Source organism: Bombyx mori, chromosome 18 (genome assembly GCF_030269925.1).
Source record: "Bombyx mori chromosome 18, ASM3026992v2".
NCBI lineage: Eukaryota > Metazoa > Arthropoda > Insecta > Lepidoptera > Bombycidae > Bombyx > Bombyx mori.
In genome coordinates, this window is record NC_085124.1 from 7,372,004 (window position 1) to 7,393,495 (window position 21,492).

Consider the following 21,492-nt stretch of genomic DNA (forward strand, 5'->3'; position numbering starts at 1 on the left):
TTTGTTGATTGAGATTGAACGACGGATAGGTGAATTTTTACGATTCATTTAAGGCCTTGATAAAATAACACAGTTCAAATGGTTTAGGGAATATAGATCTTGTTTTGTAGAGTTTTCAAGCTATTTACTCGGATACAGGTCAAAAAGTTAGCGTGTGTACAGAAAATAATTTAAAAAGCATAAGTGTAAAACTGGAAACCTCCATAAAAACACATTCAAAGGGTTGTAGGTGTGAAAATGGGCCGTTTAATAGACTACTTCCCGCCACGTTTGATGACGGCCTTATCATGGCCTAAATCTGGACTGTGTTACCTTTAGTACTAGAACCGTGCGATATACCATATAAATGTTACAATAATATTGTAATTTAAAACATAAAATTCTCCCTAATACATTATGCTTTGCTTAATTAATATTAAGATTTTTGTTGCTAATCTTTACGATTTTTCTTTAGCTATTTTGCCTTTATTACTAATTTCGTTTAAGTTCATTTTATGTTAGCTCCAATTTTTCTTATCTCAACTTATATATATAAAGCTGAGCTGAGCGGCAGCTGGCCCTAACGACGTCACGTGAGAAAGCAATATATCGGCTTTGAAGACGCCATTTTCTATGTTTGCAATTGTGCCATATGATACCATAATCTGTCTATCTATTATTATCTACACACGCAGACTCACTCACACACGCATACACGGCTGATACGGTATAGTAAGATTACACAATATAAATATATTAGCAGTTTGGTGTCGGTCTAGAATATCGTTACCGAATCTCTTTCGTGGTCTCGTAAAAAGCCACCAAGGAAGAATAACCATGTTTTCTGGGTATTATACCAGGGTGCTGCGATTGCCACCAAATATCAGGTGGCGATCCTATCTATTTTTGTCGTAAAGCAGCTATGAATTCCGATTTTAAGGGAGTTAAAAGCGTTTTAAAAATAATTAAGTTTTTATAATACTTCTTGTCTTCAAAATTGTAGACAAAAACGAGATTATTTGTGAAAATAACAAGACGTAGGAATAACGGGACAGAGTGCGAGCATTATGTATGTGTAAAAGAAACAGGCTCAACATGGAAAGTGATATTAACATCAACTATACTTGAGACCTTAGAACTTGTATCTCAAGTTCGCGCATTTAGGTTGTGTATGTCTATGGGCTCCAGTAACCACTTAACACCAGGTGGGCTGTGAGCTCGTCCATCCATCTAAGCAATAAAATAAAAAGTGAAATTTTGATCATATGAAATAAAAGTACATTCTTGAATTTGTTTCTCGTAGAATTACTCAATAAATTTTAATTATACGCAAAACTATTAATAATTCTGAAAATACACAACACACGCCCATAGTATACAAAAGCCCATAGTTTTCATTATTTCTTAAAAAGAATATCTTACGTTTTTGTACCGTTACGTAAATATAATCCGGTTATTGTATTCTCTGTCCAAGGAACAACAGGCTCACAGTGTACTTCGAACAGAAATACGATTAAAATTGTATTATTATCTTATAACTTTAAACGAGCAATTCTTGTATATTAATATATATGTATATAATCTGAATCTCGGAAACGGCTCCAACGATTTTCATAAAATTTAGTATACAGGGGATCTCGGGGGCGATAAATCGATCTAGCTACGATTAATTTTCAGAAAATGTTGTTTTATTCGTGTTTTCAATAATCAACTCTTCCCGACATCTATTGGCGAATAATGATACTATTTTTCTTAATTGAGGGCAACTAACCGCTTTAAAGACACAACAAGATGGCGCTATCAAAAAAATCATCGTCTAGTTTGAATTTATTGAATTGAAGTCGTCGTTGCCTAACGGATAAGACGTCCGGTGCATTCGTGTTGAGCGATGCACCGGTGTTCGAATCTCAGGCGGGTACCAATTTTTCTAATGAAATACGTACTCAACAAATGTTCACGATTGATTTCCACGGTGAAGGATAACATCGTGTAATAAAAATGAAACCTGCAAAATTATAATTTGCGTAATTACTGGTGGTAGGACCTCTTGTGAGTCCGCGCGGGTAGGTACCACCGCCCTGCCTATTTCTGCCGTGAAGCAGTAATGCGTTTCGGTTTGAAGGGTGGGGCAGCCGTTGTAACTATACTTGAGACCTTAGAACTTATATCTCAAGGTGGGTGGCGCATTTACGTTGTGGATGTCTATGGGCTCCGGTAACCACTTAACACCAGGTGGGCTGTGAGCTCGTCCACCAATCTAAGCAATAAAAAAAAAAAAAATACCAACCATTGCTTAAGGGTAGCGTTATTAAATACCCTTATCCGAAAATTATAGTAACATTAGTTTACGAACGGTGTGCTACTGTGAGAGTATGCGTGGATTCCATTAAAACGATACGTGTGCTGGTGCTCTATAATTATTCTAACATACAATTAGCGAAACCAACGCCATTAACTTAAAGTACGACTTAAATTAATGTTGGGTTACAGTCACTCGATAGTTCCATTATCATTAAGGAATTGTGTAACGTTCGTTGTACATCTAGTGCCAATGTTATTAGCAGTAAAGGTACTATATGATTACCTAGTGTGGGCATAATATTATTATTAATAATATATTTATTAAATCTTATTAGATGTACGCTTTTTTAAAGTATTATATTAAAAAATACAATTATTAAAAAATAGATTGCCGTTAGTGGTGGTGTCTATGACACAAGCTAGCGGTGATTACGGTTCCATAGAGGCCGTATCAAGAATGACCGCTTTTTGTATTAGCCTCCTAATCAAACTGCAAAAAGAAAGAAAAAAATATTGCTTAGATCCGGGAGTTCTCAGCCTGTCAGACATGTCAAAGTAAATTCCATCATCCACCTAGAAACATGAGGTCAAAATCTCAATAGTGTTGTAAAACGGTACGACGATTGTCCCAGCCTTCAAACCGAAACGTATGACAGCTTCGCGGCATAAAAAGCCGGATAGTGGTACCTAGTCGTCCAAGCGGTACTTTGTCTACCATACGCCCCATCATCAGTAAATGCCGTGGTCGCAGTACACTGGCATAATACTAAGAGAACCATATCCGTCTATGCCTCCGTGAATATCTAAATCGCGCTTTACTACATCCACGAAAAAGATTCTACGCAGACACTACAAAAAAATTTTATAATTCGGATACAATGATGGAATGAATACAACTTTAATGGCTTAAAAAAACTACACATACAACGGCCTAAGCTATTTAATTCTGTACGAAATAGAAGCCAGTATCAAGATCCCAAATTTCTAAAATGTTTCTTTCTATCGGGAATCAAATTTAGACCACAGTACGATAGTCAGAATCACTAACTAGCGTAGCAACATGGCGTGGAATTTTGCGTTGATTCGCTTAATATATGAATATTGCTTGAAAGTTGATGAAAGATAAGCATAAAGCTGACAGTTCACCTGGTAATAAACGTTTAACGTAGCCCATATAAAACACTAAATAATTGCGATGACTGTGATACCGATTTATGAGGACTAAGCTAAATCTGATATTCTCTTTCATTAACATTATGAAAATAACAGTCGCACTGGGAGACGAAATTCTGACTTCATAAAATACCACAAATCTCTTGTTCCTAATTGGAGCTTAGCACTGTTATTCGAGGCGGGGGCTTTGTGTAAGATTCCTGTTTGATTAACACTAATCCTAGTTGTCGCTGCTCGACGACCCTGACGTGGCCGTGTGGTATTCTTCGAACATTTTTATACGATACTAGCTGTACCCGTCCGCTTTGCTGGTCATTTAAAATTAACATTATTATTTCTCACCCCCACAAAGATTCTCATCATTAACGCCCCCGCAATTGGTATAGGGAGTCCAGCACTCATATAAATATTAGCCTATCCATTAAGTACGTATATTTTCTACATTGATACCAAGTTTCAAGTCAATCGGATGCATGGTTCAGTAGTTATAACGGAACATCCGTAAAACCACTGTAGATTTATATTAGTATAGATGCGATAAGTACAACTAGAAACAGTTCTGTTTTCTCAAGAAAAAATATAAGATTAATACCTGCATAGTGCGTTGTATAAGGGCTTTTACACCCTCTAAACTAGAATGCTGGACTACTTCACGGCAGAAATGGGCAAGATGACGTTGACTACCTATGCCCAGTAAACAGTATTACAAGTAAGTAATTATTGTAAGTAAGTATTCTCTCTACTGCTGAAAACATCTGTTCAAAGTTTGAACTTAATCTCGTACTTAACAACACATAAACGCGTAGAGCATGATCAAATTTACGGCAGCGGCTTGGCTCTGCTCCTGGCATTGCTGACGTCTATAAGCGACGGTAACCACTCACCATCAAGCGGGCCGTATGCTCGTCTGTGTACAAAGCAATAAAAATAAATAAACAGAGAGAGAGAGAGATAGAGAGAGAGATAAAGAGAGATCGAGAGAGAACATACTTTATTGTACACCAAGACACAATTAACATTAGAAAACAGTCAACAACATTTGTACAATAGACGGTCTTATCGCTAAAAGCAATTTCTTCCAGACAGCCGTTTAATTAACAGAAATACTGGAAAAAATAAAAATACAGCATGTATGTAGCGGTGTACTATTAATTATACTTTATCAAAGAAAATACACACCTACAATAAATAGATATATACCGTTAAATATAATATGAAATCATTTAATCATTGAAGTAAAATAATACTTTTTACTGGTGGTAGGACACCTCTTGTGACCGCGCGGGCGGGTACCACCACCCTGCCTATTTCTGCCGTGAAGCAGTAATGCGTTTCGGTTTGAAGGGTGGGGCAGCCGTTGTAACTATACTTGAGACCTTAGAACTTGTATCTCAAGGTGGGTGGCGCATTTACGTTATGGATGTCTATGGGCTCCAGTAACCACTTAACACCAGGTGGGCTGTGAGCTCGTCCACCCATCTAAGCAATAAAAATAAAATAAAAAAAGGAGATTTAACCAGAGCATCGATTAAAATATCACATACAAGTTGGTTTAATGAAAATTAGGATTGTCACGGGAATATGCATATTAACTACAATATTGCTACTCCCGTATAGACGTAAACAATCGGATTCAATTACACAGATATTATATTGTAGTTTATTTAACTGTTTTTTTATTGCAATCGAATACGATTAACATTCATCGATACGTCCTTCGGTTCACGGCACGGCCGTATCTGAATAATTGGCTGATTTTTATGCAGTCTTCTTCTTCGGGGTCGTCGTACTCCCTTACGGGGGCACGGAGCGGGCCTCGGGGCAAACCCCACTGCCCGGGACGAGCTCCCTGCCACATAGGGCAGGGGTGGTATGGATGCAGGAAGAACTAGGGAGAGGTACGCTGTTCGCAGCGCGCACGGCTGCACTACATCGACAAAACATATATACTTATACATAATACGATGGGCTGGTCAGCTGACGGCTCGATGCCCGTGGCGAAGTCACCCCGGCGCCGGCCGCTGTCCTCTGCTTCCTAATTGTATTTTTTTTTTTTTTTTTTTTTTTTTTTTTTTTCCTTATTATCTAACTACAACTAACTACTAACTAAACTAAACTACTATATACAACAGGGACAACAGTCAGCAGCTACGAGGGGCCCGCCACCGGCCCCATGCCGCGGCCCCACCTCTACAAACCAGAGGAGGAGCCGCGGCACTAGTTTGGCGCTCACCCGTTCTGGGCTCCCCAAAAGGGGAAGACCATCGCGGGGAGGGACCGATGTTAAACACTCCCCAGACGGGGGAGTGGTCCACCCAACGGGGGTGGGAAATGGGTCCCCATAAGGGGGCACCCCAACGATGTGGGGGGACATGACGAGTGTGGACAGCTCAGTCCCATGGGGGCACTCATTATGAGCACTCCCATATCACTCCGATTAAGCCGACTATCTTACCATAGCCGGGGGTTCCAGTAGCTCCCTTGGTAGCGCCCGACCATCAGGTGGTCTGGCGTGCAAGGGAGCTATATTGTGGAGGTGCTCGTGGGGTCCACCGTCAGCCCGCTCGTAAAGATTACGAGCTAGCCTCCGGATGAACTCCTCGAGCGACCCCACATCTAGATCCCGGGCGATTACGTCATTTCTGACGTAACGCCCTGCTCCGACTATCGTGCGAAGAGCCAGATTTTGCTGGACCTGTAACCTCGCCCGCATACCCTGCGGGATGAGGTGATACCAGGCCTCAGCTGCGTACGTGATACGGGAACGGACATACGTCTTATAAATGCCGAGCTTAGTCCTGACCGGCAACCTGGAGGCCAACACCGGCCGGAGGAGGAATCTCGCACAGCGAGCGGCCGCCAACGCCTTATTGGCGTGGGCGGTCATCCTCAAACTCCGGTCGATATCGACCCCCAAGTACCGGACGCTGGATCTAAACTCGACATTAGCGCCACGGAGACTGAGCTGTCCCGGGACGACTGTTGTGCGGACCGGACCGAAGAGGATAGCCGCAGTCTTCCCCACGTTGACCGCGACCCTCCATCGGTCCAGCCACTGGGGCAGTAGGTCCAAAAGCCTCTGCATCCTCAAAATGGCCGCAGAGGGGACGTTGGATGACGAGAAGTAGGCGCTGTCGTCGGCAAACAGCGCCAACTTCACGTCTACTTCCCACGCTTGGAGGTTACCCTCGAGCGTGGGAATGTCGTTGGTGTAGAGAGCGTAGAGGAGTGGGGCCAGGACGCTTCCCTGAGGAACTCCGGCCGTGACTGGGCGCACCGACGACTTGGCGCCCTCGACCGCGACAAAGAAGGATCTTCCCTCCAGGTACGACCCCAGCAGTCGCACGTAGGCGTGCTGGAGGTCCGTGTTCTGCACCAACTTGTGGATCAGTCCCGCATGCCAGACACGGTCGAAGGCTTTCTCGATATCGAGAAAGACTGCGGCCGTGTACTGGCGCGCGTTGGACCGATCCGCCAAGTGATGCATGACGCGGACCAATTGCAGCGTTGTCGAGTGACCGCTGCGAAACCCGAACTGCTCGGGTCTGGGAAGGATGTGCGGCGACACCCTTCTCAGCAGCAGCCTCTCGAACAACTTGCCCACATGCGACAGCAAGGTGATCGGACGGTAACTGGAGGGATTTCTCCTATCCTTGCCGGGTTTGGGCAAGGCGATAACCTTGCCCAATTTCCAAATTCCCGGGAAGTGTCCTGTGGACAGAATGGAATTGAACAGCCGTGTCATGTATGACACGACCGTTTCAGGGAAGTGGAAGAATGCGAGGGAGGGAATACCGTCCTCGCCCGGCGCCTTGCGCCTCTTCATCCGCTTGATGGAGAGGCGCAATTCACTGGGAGTGATGAAAACATCATCTCCCAACGGTGGCACCGGGGAGGAGAGTAGGTTCGCTACGCTCTCTTCCACCGATTGGTGGAATGCGGCCTCTGAGGGTGCAGAGTCATTCGGAACGAACTGCCGCTCCAGCATTGCGGCCAGGACATCGGCGCGGGCCTGAGCCGAGAAGCATCGGTTGCCCCTCTCGTCCACGAGTGGACAAGTCGGGGCAGGCCGATTTGAGAGCTGGCGGCAAAGTCGGTGGAGGGACACGGAAGAGGGGTCCTCACGGGCCTCCTCAATCCGTTCCTCCCACGCATAGCCCCGAAAGGAGCTAATCTTCGCCGCCAACTCCGCTTCCAACTCATTAAGCTCGCGCTTGATCCTGGGACAACGAGTTGTCGCCCAGAGCCTCCTCAGGCCCCTCTTCCGGCGAATGATCGCCTTCAGATGGGCCGGGAGTCTACCTCTGGGCCCGCCGCTGGGCACAAGAGTCGTCGCCTGGTCAATCGCTCCCCTGATGGAGTCGACAAGGCGGACTGCCGCGTCGTCGACCCCCTCAGGGGTGTTGGGGTCCTGAATTACGGGAAGGTCGACTAGTCGTCTCTTAAAGAGCTCCCAGTCGACCTTCGGTCGTAGGGGCGAAGTCGCAACCCGGGTGAGCCCCATTCCCAGTGTCACCAGGATAGGGAGATGTGGGGTACCCAGGTCGTACAGTGCCTCGATCGTTACGGGGCACCGTAGCCCCTTATGAACACACACGTCCAGCACATCGGGCTGGTATCGCGCGGCGGTCGGGACGTGCGTGGGTTCATCAGGGCCGACCACAGAGTAGTCGCCCCTATCGGCATCTTCTAACAGCCGCCTGCCCACTGCTGTGTTAAGTCGGGAACCCCACGCGACGTGCTTCGCGTTGAGGTCCCCGACCAGCAGAGCTGGGCGGCTGTCGTAATTCAGGGCCCGTCTTATATCCTCAGGGTGAAATTCAGGCCCCGGGGGTCTATACGCAGCATAAATCCGCATATCTCCCCCCGAGGTGTGTACCCTCACACCGACTGACCTTGTCGATGAGAAGGACAGCAAATCCAACTGATCATGCACCACGTCCCGCCTGACAAGGGCCGCAGTGCCCCTGAACGGCCGCCCGGCAGGGGTAAGCTCGTCACGTCGGTACATGAAATAGTTGGGAATCCTGAACACATCCTGAGGCTTTAACAAGGTCTCGCCCAGGAGCAGAACCTCAGGGTTGTACTCCCGGGCGAGAACAAGCAGCTCGTTTTTCCGGGACTTTATCCCGTCGGGGTTCCAATAGATGACGCGAAGCTCTTGGCTAGCCATTGAGCCTTGCCATCAACTGGTAGAACCCCGACAGGATAGCCCCGAAGGGGCTGGAACCCGAGGCGATCTCACGGATTACTCCGGAGATCACCTCGGTCAAGTTCTCCCACAATCTGAGAAGCCATGCAGCGAACCCGGCAGGCTGCGTCGCCTGTCGGTCGCTGCGCCGCTCACGCTGTGGGCGGGGGGGAAGAGGAGGCTGAGATGTGCCCGAGCTGGCTGGTTGAGCCTGGGGCAAAGGGGTCGTTCCCGATTGTGAGATCGGCTGCGAAGTTGGGTCGATTGGGGGGTTTACGTCCACCTCCATTGTTGTCGAGATCGCGGGAGCCGGTGCAGCAGGAGCACTCACCACTGCATCCCGTTGAGCTCTCTTTTTTTGTTTTTTTTTTAACTTTTTCAGTCGATTTTTTTTTGTTTTCGGACCTGATATCGTAAGGGCTTGTGTTCCAGCACGGGCTGGGGCGCTGCTTTCGGAGTGGGGCGGTCTGATTGCAGCTCGTGAACCACGTGGGGTAGGAATAGGTATACCCCGCCGCGGAGCGTTGGCCTCTGCCATCAGCGTTGCCGCTGATGGATTGGCCTCCACTGACACGGCAGGGGGGATGGGTAAGGACAGGGGAGGGGGCTGGGGCTGGGAGGATTTCCCTTTCCCTTTCCCCTTCCCCTTCGGAATGGGAGCTACAGCAGGAAGAGCTGTGTTCCCGGGTCGAGGCACCGTTGGCGCAGGAGGAGGGACGGTTACTCCCATCATCCTGGCCTTCTTGCGGTAGACCGGACACCGCCTATCAACGGCGGCGTGGTCCTTCCCGCAATTGGCGCAGGAGAATGGGCCGTCCCTCGGCCTCGGGCAGTCCGCTACGACGTGCTCCCCGGCACATCGAACACAACGGACCGCTCGGTGACAATTGTGGGAGGCGTGCCCGAAGGCCTGGCAGCGATGACACTGCGCAGGCCCGCGGGTTGGTCGCCATCCCTCAACGGTCACCCCCGGCAAGTACAGCAGTTCATTGACTGCGTACAGGCGGGCGAGGTCGTCCTTCGAGAGGTGGTCCAAGGCTACGTGAAACACGCAGCCCGGGCGCCCTCTCTGGGACCTGATGCACCTGGCGTGACGAGCCGGGAACCCCAGCTCCTTCAGGGCATCGGTTATTTCTGCCGCGTCAGTATCGGCAGGGAGGCCCCGGACAGCCACCTTGGTCGGAATCTCCCCTGTCAGGGCATAGCAGTACCATTTAATGGTACTATCCCTGGCAGAGGCCTCCGACAGGTAGGCCTGGACCGCCCTGTATTCCTCTACCGACGTCGGCAGGAATCTAAAACCGGCGCCGAAGGGTCGCGCCGAGGGGGCGCGGCCAAGGCGCTCCCTAATGGCCGCCATGTGGCGGGACCAATTAGGGAGGGCCTCCACCATTATTGGCGGATGTCGGCGCAGCTCCTCCTGGGCACGACCCTTCGGCCTCGGGGGAGGGACATGAGAGGATTGGGATGTCCTCTGGGTGGAAGGAATACTCGGCCTAGCTGCCATGGCAGCATAGGAGGTAGAGGGAATGGGGTTAGGCATAGGGGCGTGACGTGGTCTGGTGGACTCGAGGTCCATGTACCTGGTGGAGTCCAGGTTACCCGCCGTGCCGCTTAGGGCGGGGGCACCTCGGGTAGAGTCCACCGGGATTGGGGATAAAGTTGGGGAAGGAGAGTGAGGAGGGGTTCTCAATTGCCTAGGAGCAATCCCTGTCCTGGCGGGTGCTCTAGGCTTGGGAACGGGTTGGACTGGGATTGGACTCCCAGAGGGGGAAGTGGATCTTGACGAGGAAGGAGTGATAGACTCGGTAGAGGAGTGATCCGTGGACGTGGTCACGCTCTCTTCTCCCTCCGACCTGGAGGAAGGGCCTATACGCGGGCGTTTATCTTGGTCACCCGATGAGCCTCGGTCAGACTCGGACCTGGCCTTCTTCCGCGGCCGAGAGGGTCCGGAGGGATCGGTCGACGAAGGAAAGGTACTTTCCACCGGTCCGATCCTCGGGAACCCCTTGGCCGCAGCCGAAGACCCGGACGAACTATCCAACCGAGGACCCATCGGGGCCATACGGACTGCAGGTGTTGGTGTAGGACGCAATTCGGGCATCGCCTGACGTCCCATTTGGGACGGGCCGGGTGTGCTGATATTAGGGGGTGAATTCCCCCTCGACATGACTTAGCCGACTTAAGTTTGGTCACAGCTAGAGTCGGTACATTCGTACTACTAATTACAAATTACAATAGACGGCCGATCCAGCTTTCATGTTGGGAATACCCAACACAACTATTGTAAAGATAAATGAATGAATTATAACTAATTGATAATAATAGACTAATTTGACAAATAAAAAGAACTAGAATCGAAAAGAATTAAAATTAATAATTAAGAATTTACTTACAATTAGGCCCGAAGCACGCCGCAGGCATCCGCCGCGACCGGTTGGCCAAGTGTACGCAATTAAGTAATAAACTGAATAATTAAAATAAAAACAGTGAAACAAACTTACCCTCAGGGGGTCCAGCTCGTTCGACGTATAATATACTAAATTTAAACTATTAGATGACTACTACTATAATTATAAATTAATAATAAAATAAGAACAGAAGAAAGAGCTAGAATTCCACCCCCACTTAAAATAAGATAGGGATAGAATACCAACACTAAGAATTAATTAAATTATAAACTAAAGCAAATACTCAACCGGCAACGACGGGAAAGCCCGCAATATGTCCCGTGACAATCAAGAAAACATACAACAACAACAAAAGACAAACAAGAATACTTAAATTTACTGACTCAACTGAACTACAACAGGAATGATCACTTATGAAAGTGGGACGGCCGCCAGTATGCAATCAGACAACATTTAATCAATACAATTTGAAATTTAAAAAGGAAAAATAAAAATATTAAGGTTATGAAGGGTATATCTAAATTACGACTAATTATTGTACATAAACTGCCGCAGTGGCGCTAGTAGGTAGTTAAGTAACTACCCTCTGATACTAATTACTAATACGTAAATTTAATTAAATTAAAGCTTAGGTTAATTGTATAAGAAAAATAAAGGAATTAGAATTAGAATATAACAATCAATAACTATATAAGAACAATAAACTATTAACCTAAGACGGAACTAACTAAGAACCGGTCTCCCGACGCTGCCGTGATCCACCACCATAAATCGGCTTACGCGGGTTTGGTAGCAGCCCCTCCTAACCCCGAAGGGTAGGGGAGGACTGGGAACGGACACAGCTGGCCAGACTCGAAGGCGCTAACGTAACTCGGTTTTTATTCTTAGAATAAAATGAGTACGCAGCTTTTCCAGGCTGATCGACAACTACCCGCAATTAACCAATGTTAAAAAAGAAAGTGTCGAACAACTCACCTGTTCCCGGGTCCTGCGTTACGTTGCTCGGAACGTCTCCGCGCCGAAACAACACCGCTAGATAACAACACGCACGCTTTGGGCACTCACTATCCGCACAGCACAACACAGTAGGGGCCTCGTAGCACTGGTGTCCCGGGCTTTATGCAGTCGAATTAATGCAATTGGTAAAGCGATTTTATTTTTCCTTTTTTAGTATTCGAATGGCGACGAACCCTGCTACAGTACGACAACATTATCGAATGGTTAAAAGGATTTTGAAATTTCATTCAATAATAAAACATTAATTAAAACATTACATTCAAATAAAATGAAAATTATTAAAATGTAATACAAGGTAGTCTAATACCTTATTATCCTATCTATACTCTATACTAATATTATAAAGAGGAAAGATTTGTTTGTTTGTTTGTTTCGAATAGGCTCCGAAACTACTGGACCGATTTGAAAAATTATTTTTCCATTAGAAGCCGACATTGGCCCTGATGAACATAGGCTACTTTTTTTAAATTTTTTTTTATTTTATTTTTTTGGTTTCATGTGTGTTTTAATGTTTCCGAAGCGAAGCGAGGGCGGGTCGCTAGTTCCCAATAAATTAGCATCATGCAACAACAAGCATACATGAATTAGTTCATATTATGACAACTAGATGTAACTGAACTCTAATCACTTTGTTTTCAAAGTCATCGATACTACACTGTTCTTTTGTTAATATTTCAAAAGAACTCTTGAACTAATTTATGTAAAAGTGATTAAAGATTAAAGGTTTTTAAGTGATGTACTACTTTAGTACTGGTGGTGAGAGTCAGCGCGGATAGGTACCACCACCCTGCCTATTTCTGGCGTGAAGCAGTAATTCGCGTTTCGGTTTGAAGGGTGGGTCAGCCGTGGTAACTATACTTGAGACCTTAGAGCTTATATCTCAAGGTGGGTGGCGCATTAACGTTGCAGATGTCTATGGGCTCCAGTAACAACTTAACACCAAGTGGGCTGTGAGCTCGTCCACCCAACTAAGCAAAAAAAAAAAAAAAAATATTTTTTATTTCATTACTAGCTGTATCCGCCCGCTTTGCTGGCTATTTAAAAGACAGATTTAAGATAGATACCCGAGCATACGACTCACCTAACGGTGAGTAGTCAATTACTCAAGAATATCAGCAATGCCATGAGCACCGCCAAGCTGCTCCCAAATCTTAGACATAATCACTAGAATGACGACATTTTTGACGAAAATTATCCTATAGAGGACTCTTCAATGACGTAAGTACATTGACTAACTTTAGAGCTATCTTTCCGCTATCTAACAAAATTATAACCATACTGACATTTTAAAATGTCAATAACATCAATAATGTGGAATCCAGCGTGTTAAAATTAAAAGGGCTTTGTGTGGAATTTAAATTAATGAAATGTAAAATTTCATTTCACGTAGTTTTATTAAACTTTAAGCTGAATTAACGTGCATTGCGGTAAGCAGTCAACGTTTAATTCCATATTGTTATACTCGACGTTTTTACATGGGTTGTTATGTTGCTTTATATTATTATAATACTAGAGGTCCCGCAGTAGTCGAAATTCGACTATAGTTAATTGGAATTGTAAGTTTGTACACTATTATGATTGTATTTTATATTTCTATTATCACAAATTTCGCCAAGACTACACTATTAACAAAGGCAAACAATATTTAATCTATTCTCAATTTGACAACAGACGCCAAGAACAAAAGTTTGACAATAAATAGTATGCATGCGTGTGTGCGTCAAATACATGGTATGTAGTGTGTGTAATGTTTTCTTTATTGATTTAATGTATCTTTTATGCATTATTTAAAAAATATATTGGCATTGTGCACTTCTTCTCTATATTCTCTATTAGTGTGGAAAATTTCATACTCCTCCGTCCGCGCAATTTTCGTAAAAAGGGATACAAAGTTTTTGCTTCACGTATTAATATATAGATATATTAACATCGCCTTTCCATTATTTATAAGCAATAAACATCTTGTGGTTCAAGAGGTTTATAAATATTGCGTGCCTTACGTTCATGGTACCAGTTTCAAACAGAATATTAATATTACTATGTTTTTACTACAAACAGTACGCAATGAGATGTATTCGCCAGGCTTTTCAATTAACAGTATGTTTGTAAATATTCGGATTCAGTTGTTAAGTGGTCAACTACGCTATATTATATAATACTACTACTAATAAAATATACATACACAAATCATAATTTTTTTTTATTAACCCTCCATTTATCTAGTTGTTGATGCCAACTTATTTTTATTACTGCAACGGGGTCCCAGTTTACTTTTTTTTATTGTTTTTATTGCGCTTGTAGGCAGACGAGCATACGGCCCACCTGGTGGTGAGTGGTTACCGTCGCCCATGGACTTCAGCAATGCCAGGGGCAGAGCCAAGCCGCTGCCTACCTACTTCCAGGAAGAAATCTGTGCATTTGCTTAGATTTACGAGTACATATTTTATGTATATTCGTATTAGGGGTTATGATGCACATGCTTATCTTCACCTAACATCTGAGAAAATTATAGCTTAGAGAGGTTTAATGTGGAATGTATTATACAATATGTACTAATGTAAGTAACTACTAACTATTAATGTATGTAACCTTCATAAATTAACTAACAAGACGATGCATATAAACAACAGTGTGGAAAATGAGTTTCTGTTAATTAATTACTGAGAGTCAAACTTGCCACCACATTCTCGAAAGGTACTTTCATTTCGTCCGAATCATACGATCTTAGTCAAGTAGATTTGCATTTAAAGATATTCAATGCATTGGATTCTTTAAAATTGGTACCTAAATATTTACCTAAGTGTAACCTTGGACATGAAATAACATATAGTATGTTAGTCAGGCATAAATATTGTAGATGTGACGTCACAGTAACTGTAGGGTGCATATCAAATCGGTCAGTGTCATAGCAGCTGTTGCATCCGCAGATTGCTGGATGCAATATTAATTCGGCGTTGTACTGTATAAAGCGGAGGGAAATTAATTGAATATTTCCGAAATACATTTTCAATTTTGTTCCAATTAATAATTTTGGTTAAAATCGTTTTCAGGGTGCTCTGGCAGAATCATTATCTGTGAATAATTACATAATATAATAATACATATAGCTTTACATAAAGTTAAAAAACTAGAAACACTGCTAGTGATTAAAGACTTCTAATAATACAAATTACAGGCAATTGAGTCAATTAAATATAATTTTTTAAAAACTAAAGTGTTTAAAAAAAGTTTAAAAAAAGGTTAAAAAAGTTTAAAAAAAAAAAAATTACGTGTGTGCTAGCAGGCATCTAAAATGCTTTAATATATTCTAATCCGAAAACGAATAAAAACAAGCATTTAGAAACTCCATTCTCCATTTACGTATCAGGTTTGTTTGTACTGTAGACTTAAGTAGTTGCAACCCTTCATCACCATACCCATGCCAAAAACGCAATTAACATTGTTATCGTAAACGCATTACATTAAACAACACACCCCAACCCTATATTTGATCGCAAAAACAAACCGCAACCTTTCAAATTTGCACTGATGATTAACCCTCAAGTTATCATTAAAAATAGATAAAACATCATATTGGTGGGCCAGGTCCTCGGGGACTGCACGTGGTGCCCACGCCCAGACTCCAAATTCAATTACCTCTACTCTACTAGACAACACATATCTGTGCTCACGAATCGAATATATAAAATGTACTGGACTTTGAAATTCAATGAAAGTAGTCAATTCTGTCGAACTTTATATAGAACGTGATGTTGTAGACGCTCTTATTAAAAACGAACACAACGATTTTGTTTTCATTTTTTAAAATGATTTTGGTGCATGGTATCAGTAGTTATAAATATTTTATTAACAGATATGAGTAGAAGGGTTATTTTAATAATATCCTGAAAAACACCCCACGCTTTTTTTTACAATACAATCATTATCTCTTACACTATTTTTAATTCAAATTTATTATTTTAACATTGATTTCAACACTAAATTAATCCGAATTCTAAAATTGGCCGTTTGGCTGTAAATTTATTTCTGATTTCAGATAATAACGAAGTAGAAAAAGTAGTTCATTAGTAATGTGCTTGGTTCTTAGAAGATTGTATTTATTTCTGATTTTGAACATTTAAGTAACTTAACGACTTCATTTAACCTCGTTTAAAATCACTTCACCTCGATCATTTCTAATTCAAAGACGGTCAAACTTCTTAAAAATAAACATGCGATTAAATTCAACTTTTCGAGAAAAATTTCTAATTTTCTCCTATATGAAATGTCTACTCAAACAAGAAACTTAGTGGCCTTTAGCGATAGATAACGCTACAAATTGGATAAGCCGTGTCATTACCAATACTGGCGTTGTGCCAGAAACACGCTGCCATAATTTAGATTGTTTCGTGTATCATTTCAGCATCAAAAGCTATAAAATTTTACGGTTATGGAGCACCATATGCAGTGCCTATGCCTCTTGCTTTGCTACCAAAATATTGGTGTGTACAAAATGTGATTGTACTCGATCAATGTACAACAAGATACAAGCGGATTCGGTATATGGAGATTGTTGAGGAAATATCTTCATTTCTCGCTCAAATAGAATATGTTATGGAAATGCTCAAGATTTTTTGCAGTTTTCCTTTCGATCATTCTCGAGACGACTGGAATTTCTTTTCAAATTGTGAATGTAGTTACAAAAATATTAACTTAGAGCTCTAGATACATATGTATACATATATTCTCAGTTCTCTTTTTTCTGAAGATTTGTTTTTTAATAAAGTTTTTACTCTCAATGATAATACTATATTTTTTCGCTCGGTTACCGTACCGATAAAAAAAACTGACTCTACGTCGATTCCTTTTTAAGAAAGTAAAATATATTTTTTAATTTCGAAGAGTCAAATCTATTAATACGTATATATTAATACGTGAAGCAAAAACTTTGTATCCCTTTTTACGAAAATTGTGCGGACGGAGGAGTACGAAATTTTCCACATTTATAGAGAATATAGAGAAGAAGTGCACAGTGCTAATATTTTTTTAAATAATGCGTAAAAGATACATTAAATCAATAAAGAAAACATTACACACACTACATACCATGTATTTGACGCACACACGCATGCATACTATTCATTGTCAAACTTTTGTTCTCGACGTCTATTGTCAAATTGAGAATAGATTAAATATTGTTTTTTTTTTGTTAATATTTTTTATAGTGTAGTCTTGGCGAGATTTGTGATTATAGAAGTATAAAATACAATCATAATAGTGTACAAACTTACAATTCCAAATAATTATAGTCAAATTTCGACTACTGCGGTACCTCTAGTATTGCTTAAATTTACTTTTGGTTTCGTTACTTTTCTTAACAGCAACAGTTTCAAAACATATTTATTTAAGTTTAACCTACCATTAAAAGAACAACACAACTAAATTTGTTTGCGTCCACTTAAATAAGAAAATCGAGTAGGTACGCACGTCAAACATATTACTTTCAAATTTGAAAATTTTGAACGAGTTTCATGTTTATTTATGAACAAAGCTTTTGACCAGTAGGGATATGTTATGGATTTATAGTGAGAAACTTAAATCAATATTATTGTGGGTCAGCCTTCTTACCGCGGTTGCTTTGAAACAGGGCCCCAATCAGTTGTGGTTTATTTTCAGATATAGCATCATCAACGTTTGCCTTTTCGGTTACTATTTCTCTTTTGGCCAATTCAACTATCGCAATGTATTCTGTAACTAACACCTATTTCATTATTTAATCAATATAACTATTGAAACCGCTACTCACTACTTAAATAATAACTGACTAAAGTAAATTATTCCTCGATACCAAAGCCAACGATCCAACATCAATTGGCCCTACAAATCACTCTGAGATCTCCACTTCCTAATGCAACAAGACTATTAATGAATCATGATAATTTTATTCAATCATAAAATCTAGTGAGAATGATCTGAACAATCTCATCATCCAAATACGCACCATTACACAGGTAATAACAGAACTATTCGTGGACTCGTAACTTCAACACAGTAGAGCAAGACAAATATTGGATCAAACAAAGTTTCTTGGTAGTGAAGACGGCTCGAGCCCAATGTTAATTAATTATTAACTCAAGGCCATAATATTTACTTTTCGAATATGATTACAAAGGCACTCATTTAGATGTGATTCATTAGCACACTATAGTTTTAATTGCAGATAGACGAGCCTGTAGCGCCTAATGGCGAGAGGCTATTGAAAAAGAGCCAAGTAAGAACTTGATTTTAAACCTCTGTTGAACAAGAACATGTCATTACACAACAATACTAGCATGATAATGATGACTAATCTTTATGATTTTGTATTGGCTGAAGGGTATTTATAATCTGCATGGATAAGTCCATCATCCTACGTATTTCTGTCGCGAAGCCATCATGCGTTTTGGTTTGAAGAGTTAAACAGCCATCGTGCAATACAATTGATACTCCGACCTCATGTCTCAAGGTGGATCACAAAGTTCGTGTTTTAATATATATGGGGTCTGCTAATAACTAGGTAAGAAACAAACTTAACGTATTCATTCACACATGTCGTCATTTGATTATGTGTTTATAAATACGCAAAAAACAAGTGCAAACTTACTGATTACTTATAACCTACATAAAGCTTATATGTTGTACGACAGTGACTTGCTTAAAAACATATAAAACGAGTAACGCGCGTACTCTTGTGAATAATTTACAACTTTACTAAAAACCGTCCAAACTCAAAATTGTTTGGCTCGCTTCATACATAGAACGCATTTGTCGCCGCTAAAGATGTGATGCTTTAACTCTAAAACTCCGGCATCCACAGTTGAGTGCATAATAAAACATGGTAGGTTGCTTTCATTAGCCCCGTTCTCCTATATAAAAGTAAGTTAAGCGTATACGCCGACTTCAAAACGTAACCTTACTTTTATAGCGGTTATAAAATTTGAAATTTCGCTACTCGAGGCTGTTAAACTCTCGTCTGCACCTTTGTTTACAGCCGGTAGCGGCCCTCAATATTATTCACTTACATTTACGTATCACGTGAAATATAAGTTTATTAAGAAAACAACGCATCTGTTGTAATTGAATTTGACTGTATATGACTTACACGAGACTGTATGTGACTTTCACGAGACTTTGAAGGGCAAGTAAAAATGGTTTGTTCATATCATTCAGTGTATGAACATTTTTTTATTTAGTTTATTTTGTTTATCTAGTTATTTCTTAAGCTTAATGCACAAGACTATGATGAACTTAATGCCTAAGGCATTCTCTACAATCCAACCAACGGGTGGTGTAGAAAGTGTAGTGGTAGGTGCATTGCATAATAAAATTGGAAAAATAATTACAATTAATACAGAGATAACTCTTATTTGAAGAATCTTCTAGTAATTTCACAAATGAATTGCCAGTGCCAGTGTATTATTTACTGTAACTTTTAATTCAAGTGTTGACTTGTGGTGAATATTGTTTCGCTGTTTGATAAAACAACGCATGTTTTATATTGGAATTAGTAATCTCACTTTTCTTATTTTGTATCGAACCTTATATTTTATTCTAAACCAATACTTAGTAACGCAGGCTTAGACACAAAGTATAGTGATAACCAAAGTGAGCTTCATGCGAAATAAGTGATGTTTAATTTATAAAATATTAGAAAAGCCAATCCCTCTTCCATTATAAAGCTGAAGAGTTTGTTTGTTTCAACGCGCTAATCTCAGGAACTACTGGTCCGATTTGAAAAATTCTTTCAGTGTTAGATAACCCAATTATTGAGAAAGTCTATAGGCTAACGTCACGCTAAGAGCAATACAAGTGGAGCACCAATAAAGAATGTTTCAAAATAGGAGTTTAAATAGTGAAAATATTTTTGAATTATTTTAGAATTAAAAATATCTTCTTAAGTATTTTTATCTAAAAATAATAGCTTAAAGGTCTCAAGAAAAATACTAAGAAATCACACCCACAGTACATGTAATAATGATTAAAACCAAAAATATGCGAATTTGTATCTCTCATGTCGGTAATTATATTACGCGATTATCACTGGAATCATTTTATTATATTATTATTGACTAGACTTGTTATGTTTCGTTATTAAAGTAAATTTCTAATTTTATTTCTATTTTGTTTTATTTTCCTAACTTGTTGAACTAGAAATGTTTTCTACTTATTGCTCTATGAAGATATACCTAATCTCTAATTCAATTGATAACTTCTGTAAACACTCTTTGTACGTAGACATATGCCATAAATTATTAATATCACATACTGTTGTGAAAACATTTCACATTAGACCAATAGACGAGGGTAGTCCCAATATTCCTGCACGATAGGCAACGGTTTTATTGGCATAGTGTAGTCCACAAATACGGCAATATTTCATAATCTAATACCATAGACGTACGAACTAATATCTCTTTAACATTTGAGCTATAAAAAAACTTTGACAGCGTATCTTGAGTTATTGGCGAGACGAATACAAAAGTTTTCCATCGCTAAGCAACAACGCCGGAAAAAGTTTTGTTACAGTTACAGTTACAGTAAACGTATAAGGATGATTTACAAGACTTGTAAAAAAGTTGATAACATGTAATATTATAAATACATAGCTCCAACATGATTTATGACAAAAAATTTGGTAGGTGTTTTTGGCACACAACATTTATTTATTTATTTTTTATTGCCTAGATATGTGAACGAGCTCACAGCCCACCTGGTGTTAAGTGGTTACTGGAACCCATAGACATCTACAACATAAATGCGCCACACACCTTGAGATATAAGTTCTAAGGTCTCAGTATAGTTACAACGGCTGCCCCACCCTTCAAACCGAAACGCATTACTGCTTCACGGCAGAAATAGGTGCTTGCTATGAAATGCTCGTTTTTGAAACAATTACAAAAAATGCAAACGTTGTTTTTATTATTATTTGAAATTATTTACAAAAAAATCTTTATATGCTTATCTAATCCAATAAATAGAAAGAAGCACATGCAGCTAGTCAAATTAACAGTGGTCTGCAATTGTAAAATAAAATGTATTAATAACTTTTTATTAATAAATGACAAAACAATCCACAAAAACTTTCGATACATTTAACAAACAAAACTCACCAAAAACATCTCACAGATCTCGCACATTAAGATCACAAAAGCCATACACACTGCCATCACGAAGAAAACTCATCAAAGAAGAAAGAACAGGAGATCAACGGAAGGGATGTAAGTACCTTTTTGCCAGAAGTATGGGACGAGGTATTCATAAAAATCCAAAAATAAAATCGAAATGAAAACAGTAATATAACATTAGACTAAATGTATTTGAATAAACTAAATAAACCAATATTATTTATTTTATCATCACGAACAACTTTCAAATAATTTATAGTGAACACAATTATGTATG